A 7,527-nucleotide genomic window follows, 5' to 3' on the forward strand; every position below is an offset into this window, starting at 1 on the left:
AACATTTTTTTTACTGTGACCCCTGAAATAATGAAACAAAATATGATTTTGTGTAATAACAAAACAAAACGGAAAGTGGAGATGTGACATCATCAGTCAACCTAATGAATATTCATGACAACTGTTTTCACAAAATACTGCTCAACTTTAAACTTCAATAACTTTATTATTTGTCATCCAATTTTGATGAAATTTTGGGCATTTTGCTCACTGAATTCTACTACATGCTCTATGTATTAGCATATAAGTATTTTCAGCCAGGACCATCCCTTTAATAGTAATCAGTTGAAAAAGGGTGAGTCTTACCATAGGCGGCGGAAGCGGGGGGGGGGGGGGGGGGGGGGACAGATCCCCAAAATTTGAGGTAGGAGGACATCCCCCCTAAATTTTTAGCTGATAACCTTTTTTTTTTGCTTGTCAATTTTGTTTCCTGCGTCCCCTCCCCTAAATTCTGGTGGACCCCCTTAAAATGTCTCTTGTACCCCCCCCCTAAAATTTAGGTTGATGACTTTTTTGGGGGGCTTGTCTAATTATTTTACATGTGTCCATCACATAATTTCAGGTAGACCCCCCCCCCCCTAATTTTTTTGGCTTCCGCCGCCAATGAGTCTTACAGCTTCAGATTTGAACGCATACATTCGTAATTCCGAAGCATCGTTATTCCGAAGGTTCAGTAATTCCGAAAGATCGTAATTTCGAAGTTCGTAATTCCGAAGGTTCGTTAATCCGAAAACAAAATAAGGTTCATCTTTCCGAAGGTTCGTCAGTCCGAAAACGAAATGAGGTTTGTAATTCCGAAGGTTCGTTAATCCGAAAAAGAAATGAGGTTCGTATTTCCGAAGGTTCATTAGTCCGAAAACGAAATAAGGTTCGTTAATCCGAAAATTAAATAAGGTTCGTATTTCTGAAAATGAAATTAAATTATTTTGGTAACAAAACGGTGTTGTCATTACAAGAAATCAAGATATTATGCAATAATAGTAATAACGATCGATGATACATGGGTGTGTGTTGTGGCCAAAGCATGTATTGCATTAAAAATAGGCGCCCGGATCAGCTTATATACTTAAAATTTTTGTTCGCACTCCTTGCTCGCAGTTGTTAACTAGGCATCTCGGTTTGAAGATCAAAAACATATTGCCCATCATATTTAAAAAAAAATATATATATATTGCTCACGCTTCTCGCTCGTATGTTTTAAAAAGGGCTTATGATGTTATTACATATTTACTTTATTCTATAAGAATAAAGCTAATTATTGACTGATAGGACTACCCTTTCAAAGAAACAAACAAAAATCAACTTTGAGCTGCCGATCGGGGAAAATATAAGTAAAAAAAATCGCCCCTCCCCTATTGGCGAAAGTTGGATCCGCCGGAGGGGGGGGCAGGGGGCACTTGTACCTAAAACAGAAAAAAAACAGGGAAATTATATTTCTCCAAAATGGGAAATTCCCTTTGTTTAAAAAATAAAAACGTGCCGTTTTTTCGAAATAAAATACTCTTTTTTAAGTATACATTTCAGATTAGTTTTCAGGCTGGAATTTTACAATTTTTTAGCTCGCGCTTCGCACTCTCGATTATTCGATTGGTGAAACATGTATCATAAAGAGGTCACTAAATGCATTCTTCAACAGGTTCCTTTTCTGGTCAGTATATTTAAGGTCGCGTTTTGCGCTTGTGTTAATTCTTTAGTTATAGATGCACATCTTTTTAATGACAGCAGAAACCTGCTCGGTTTTTTTTTTCATTTCGTGTTGAAATGCCCTAAAGTTTTAGCTTGTAATTCACATTCGCAACATCACGCAATCAGTGGCGTAACTACGGTGGGGGGCACGTGCCCCACCCCCATCGGCAGGCCAAAAAACGGAGAAAAGGAGAAAGAGAAAAAGAAACGTAGTGGGAGAGAAGAAATTATGTTCATTATAATTATAATTATGTTATGTTATATTATACATAAGAAACGGTTTCTTTTAATAACTTAATGAAACATAATCTGCTCAGGACCTATATGTCTTCAACTCTTCATTGTTCCTGGTGCTCGCATTGTCTGTCTAACGAGAGAATTAATCCTATTGTACTAAGACCTCCGGTTTTCAAGTCAATATACACCAAATATATTTCCTTGCACTTCGAGTTATTATTGCTTTATGTTATGTTTAATGGCACTGTCCTTAAAATGTCTCTATTAGGTCGGTATACTTAGCAACTGAGCGCGCTTCGCGCGCTCACTAAGTTACTCAAAAATTTTGCTGGTGCCCCCCAATGCTGTGACCCACGGTACGCCACTGCTCGCAATAATGCCATTTTAAGAATAATTGACCCCCAAAACGAGTTTTACAACTTCGGCTTTGATTTTTTTCCAAGCAGCTCGCTCATTATACTCTCTCGCGAAAAATAAAGCCTAAATATATATCTTTCCATAATCAGAAGTCACTTCAAAAACGCTTTTCTCTACTTAATTACTCTAAAACGCACAATGACTTCACGTAGATGAAAATCTCAAGGTGAAAATATCACTAAATTGCCCATTTTGACGTATGAGTTTCAGTTTTGGCTTTGCCCCCCAAACGAAAATTCGTTCAGCCGCCCTTGCCTTCCCATCCTCATAACAATTGAACAGCAACGGTGTTTCTCTCCCGCACTTGCCTCTGCTTTCCCGGTTTTCATTTTACGGATTAAGGAACCTTATTTTGTTTTCGGATTAACGAGCCTTCGGAACAGCGAACCTTATTTTGTTTTCGGATTAATGAACCTTCGGAACAACGAACCTTATTCCGTTTTCGGATTATCGAACCTTCAGAATAACGCCACAAATGTTCGGATTAACGAACCCTTTTTCGTTTTCGGATTAACGAACATCGAGGTATAGGCAATTTTCGGAATTACGAAGTGTAACCGATTTGAAATATCTTCCAATCCGCTCGTTCGAGGAAACAGAAAACCGAAATAGACTTATCAATCAGAAATCACTCAAAAAAAGCTCAACTTTATTACTACAAAACACGTAGATGATTTCATGGTGAAAGTATCCTTTTACCCAAAATGCCATTTGACATAAATATAAATGCCCCTCCTTTGGCTTTGCCTCCACTGATCTCGGAGAGATCAGTGTTTGCCTACCCCAAACGAAAGGACGTTCCGCTGTCTGCAGGCATGCAGACCCTTGGTTTTCACCATTCGCAAAGTGCATAATGCAGAGTCTGAATTTGTAAGACTAGATTCACTATGTATACTGTGACTGGCGTTATCTAGTCTCTCTTCAGACCTGTTATTGGTTAGTGCCAAATATGAGTCTGTGCTCGCAGACAAGTGTATGGGTGAGTAGTAGTGGGACTGGGTATGATTAATACGCAAAACTCAGATGGTTTCTGTTTTAGCTACAAAAACTACTTTTTCATTTGTAATTTGGATCAAAACTAGGAAATGTGTCTCTTACTTGGAAGTTGATGATCAAATTCAAATATCTTTTGAAAATCGAAACACTTCTCTGATTGATACTGAATATCATTACCCATTTTATATCTATAAAATATGTCAAGATCAAAATGTTTCTTTCAAGAAGAAAGATATTTTCAAGAAGAAAGATGTGAAATCTTCGTTTTTAGAATGCTTGTGCATTATGTTTGCTCATTTGTATAACTTGAATGGTGAATTAATAATGAAAAAAAATGTTGAATTATGTTGTTTGATTTCAATCAAGTACTGAATATTAATCCCACAAGCTAAGCTTTTCAATATATCCCTTCTTTGTCACCATTCTATCCAAAAGTAGCTACCTCGCAGATTAAGCTTATTTCTTTTTCTTGGAATAAGAATAAATGTAGCAAAATCAAATCAACCTATAAAAAATGGATGGATGGATGAATGAATGGATGATTGGATGCATATACGGATGGGTGGATGAAGGAATGAATGGATGGATCCCGGGGGGGGGGGGCCACTTCCATTCACGAGTGGATACCATGCGCGACCAAGGGGTCTCGAAAAGCACCCTAAACACGTAATTTCCATATTCTGAAAATTAACAAGTATTGGCGTGTAAAACCCTACCCTTAAACAAGTATTGGAAACAAAAACGATACTCTTAGCAAATATTCCCTGAAATGGACCCCTAAACAAGTACAGGAATGTTTTATTGTTACGGTTCCTTCGGTCGTCGGCTTTACCTTATTTGGCCTTACGACCCCACTTCTACACCTCGCGCAAATCGGACTCAAGTAAACACAAAGTGTTGGGGCAAAAATGACATCCTTTATAAAACATTTTAATTTTGTTTTATCATCCCCGCAAATTAGACCCTAAACACGTAATTTTCCTAGCGAAATAGATACCCTTTTTTCACTATTTTTGTGTTTTTGGCACCCTTATCACGTTACGTACGTAACGTGCCCTATCGTGAAAAAGACATCCTTTTTACGTGTTTTTTTGGTCGCGCATGGTATCCACTCGTCAATGTAAGTGGCCCCTCCGGGGGATGGATGGAAGAATGAAAGAATGAATGGATGGATGAATGGACGGACGGATGGATGGATGGGTGGGTGGATGGATGGGTGGATGGTTGGATAGTTGGGTGGATGGATGGGTGAATGGATGGATGGGTGAATGGACGGATGGATGGGTGGGTGGGTGGATGGTTGGATGTATGTATGGATGGATGGTTGGATGACTGGATGTATGGATGGGTGGATGGATAGATGACTGGATGGATGGGTGGGTGGATGGTTGGATGTGTGGTTGGATGACTGGATGTATGGATGGGTGGATGACTGGATGGTTGGATGGATGGGTGGATGGGTGGGTGGATGGATGGTTGGATGGGTGGGTGGATGGATGGTTGGATGACTGGATGGATGGATGAATGGATGGGGGTGGATGGATAGGTGGGTGGATGGATGAATGGATGGGTGGGTGGATGGATGGTTGGATGACTGGATGTATGGATGGATGGATGGTTGGATGACTGGATGTATGGATGGATGGATGGTTGGATGGATGGGTGGATGGATGAATGGCTGGATGTATGGATAGATGAATGAATGAATGTACGGACGTATGAATGAATGACTGGATGGATGAATGGTACATTTTTAATGCTATCTGTAAATGAGAGACTTCACACAGTATTGGTCACTTCAATCCCACTTTAAATCCCATGTACAATATACTTTGCTTGATGTGTCATATCATGGACCTACTACAGTACATATGGAGCCAAGATACAGAAAAGTAATACATTTCTAGCACTAATCTTTTCATCCATATTGGCCATGATTTTTGAGAGACCTAGAATGACTTGATGAGTGGTATGTCTATGGATTACACTGAGCGCACAAGGTGAAAAGGTCATCAGTTAAGCAGCCCCCTTCCCCTAGCCCTCTACATGTGAACAAGAAAAAAACAAACATATTCTTGAAGAATGGAAATAAATACATATGTAACAACAAGAATACATCATTGAATAATTTCAGAGTAAACAGTCTTGGTAAAAATTATGTTATCAATTATGAACTGCAAAGTTTTATTCTCATATAACAAAGATACACATATTTTCATATACAAATATTCGCAAGCAGCCAAACAAACTGACATTGTTTTCATGGCTTTCTTCTCAACAGGTTCATTGTATTTCCATTTTTGAAGACATCACAAAAGTGGTAAAAATACTATGAGATACTTATATTCATAAACAAAGACATTAATGGTAGTCGAAATTCAGCTGCAATATTGGACTTGATAGTCTTTTTTTGTCTATCGACATTATTACTTTATTCATTGCCTTTTTAGATCAATGGATGATAGAATTTTCTATTTAATCGTAATGACTACAATAAAATACAAATGATTTTATTTAAAAATAGGCACGAGGAATATATACATATAATACATGTTTTAAAATATGCATCTTTTGCCAATTATTTTCATTCAGTATTTAGTACTGTTCATATGAATTCAGAAGGTCAATACACAAGTTATCATGGTCCGTAAGCATCACACCACAGAGCAATTTAATACAAATGTCTGATAACAAACTTAACCAATAGAAGAATGTGCCGTAAAACAAGAAACTGAAAGGAAGTACTGAGCAGGTTATCTGTCACGATACAGAGCATAATGAAAAATTCATAAATATATATACTCATTAATCATTACCGTACTTAGGGTTCCAAAACTTATGAAAGACTGTAAAAAACAAAAATAAGTAGAATTACTAAAAGGAATGTTATTTTTTTCTAGTAAGGTCAAACAGGTCAGAGTCCTCGGACCCATAATATGAAGACTGCAAGTGATCACAAAATAGCACTGACCAATTATGAGCATTATTACATGCACAAACTGTTCAACACATCCCTATCAACCAATTGGAAAGGTTGTTAGAAATTTGATTGCAAATATTCTTTTATGGTGCCCTACGGCTAGCTGTACATCCTACATTTTCAAATACTAGCTGAAGCTTACGAAAGTTACAAACCCTTCATTGCAGGGGCACATCCAGGGGCGGTATTCGGAACATTGTCTTTTCTCCATATGTTATCTTTTCTCAGAGATAATTATGACAAGGAACATGTATTCTGGTGGATGTCATAACTTTTTGTCACAAAAACTGTCATATATTTTGTCTCTTATCTTCATTGCCCACCAAATATATGCGGCTTTAAATGCGAGTAATCCTTTTATACAAGCAAAAGATATGACAAAAGTTATGACATGGGGGTAGCAGTCATAAATTTTTTCATATCTTTTAGTACCAAATATCCCGACACCCTGCCCACTAAATGTCAAGCAAATAGTGATATTATTTAAATTCGATTGTGTTATTAGTTTCACTCATCATCCATGACAATTTTCAAAATTATTTTTTTCATGCTACAATTAGTTAGGCCCTACATATTAATTCCTTCCTTTTTTTCCTCTGTTTTCCATCTTTTTCTACTTTGCCTCTAAAATCCTTCACAGCTCCGTCTCTCTTTGTGATTAAGCGCATCAATAAACGCGTAGTTGCGCGGTGCCAGCAACTGTATTGGGGATACGCCCTACCTGTCACGGGGCCTTCCTATTGGCTAGAAGGGCTCCCAGTGGGAACTAACAATGATTTTGATTGGTTTGCTCCCGAAAAGATGGCCGAGAACAAGACAATGTTCAGAATACCATTTTGTGACAAAGTAGCGGTGTCACATCTCAGAGAGAAATGACAAAATTTATGACAGTGTTCCAGAATACCACCTCTGGATTTTCCAAAAGGGGGGGGGGGGCACATTTTCTGATGAAAAATTTGACAAGCAAAAAAAAAAAGGTTTTCAACCAAAAATCCAGGATATTTTGTCCCTGAACTATTGAAAAGCAAAAAGAAGAGGAGAAAAGTCTTCATCCCCCCCCCCCCGAATCATCAGTGCTTCATTGAGTTTTCCAAGGTCACTGCACTCCCATCATGACTTATCTGTGAAACCAGAGCCCCGTCATACAAAGAGTAATGATTGATCCAACGCAACTATGGACGGCCAACAACATCAACATCTATAATGCATGT

The sequence above is a fragment of the Lytechinus variegatus genome, chromosome 12 (assembly GCF_018143015.1).
Source record: "Lytechinus variegatus isolate NC3 chromosome 12, Lvar_3.0, whole genome shotgun sequence".
NCBI classification, from domain to species: domain Eukaryota; kingdom Metazoa; phylum Echinodermata; class Echinoidea; order Temnopleuroida; family Toxopneustidae; genus Lytechinus; species Lytechinus variegatus.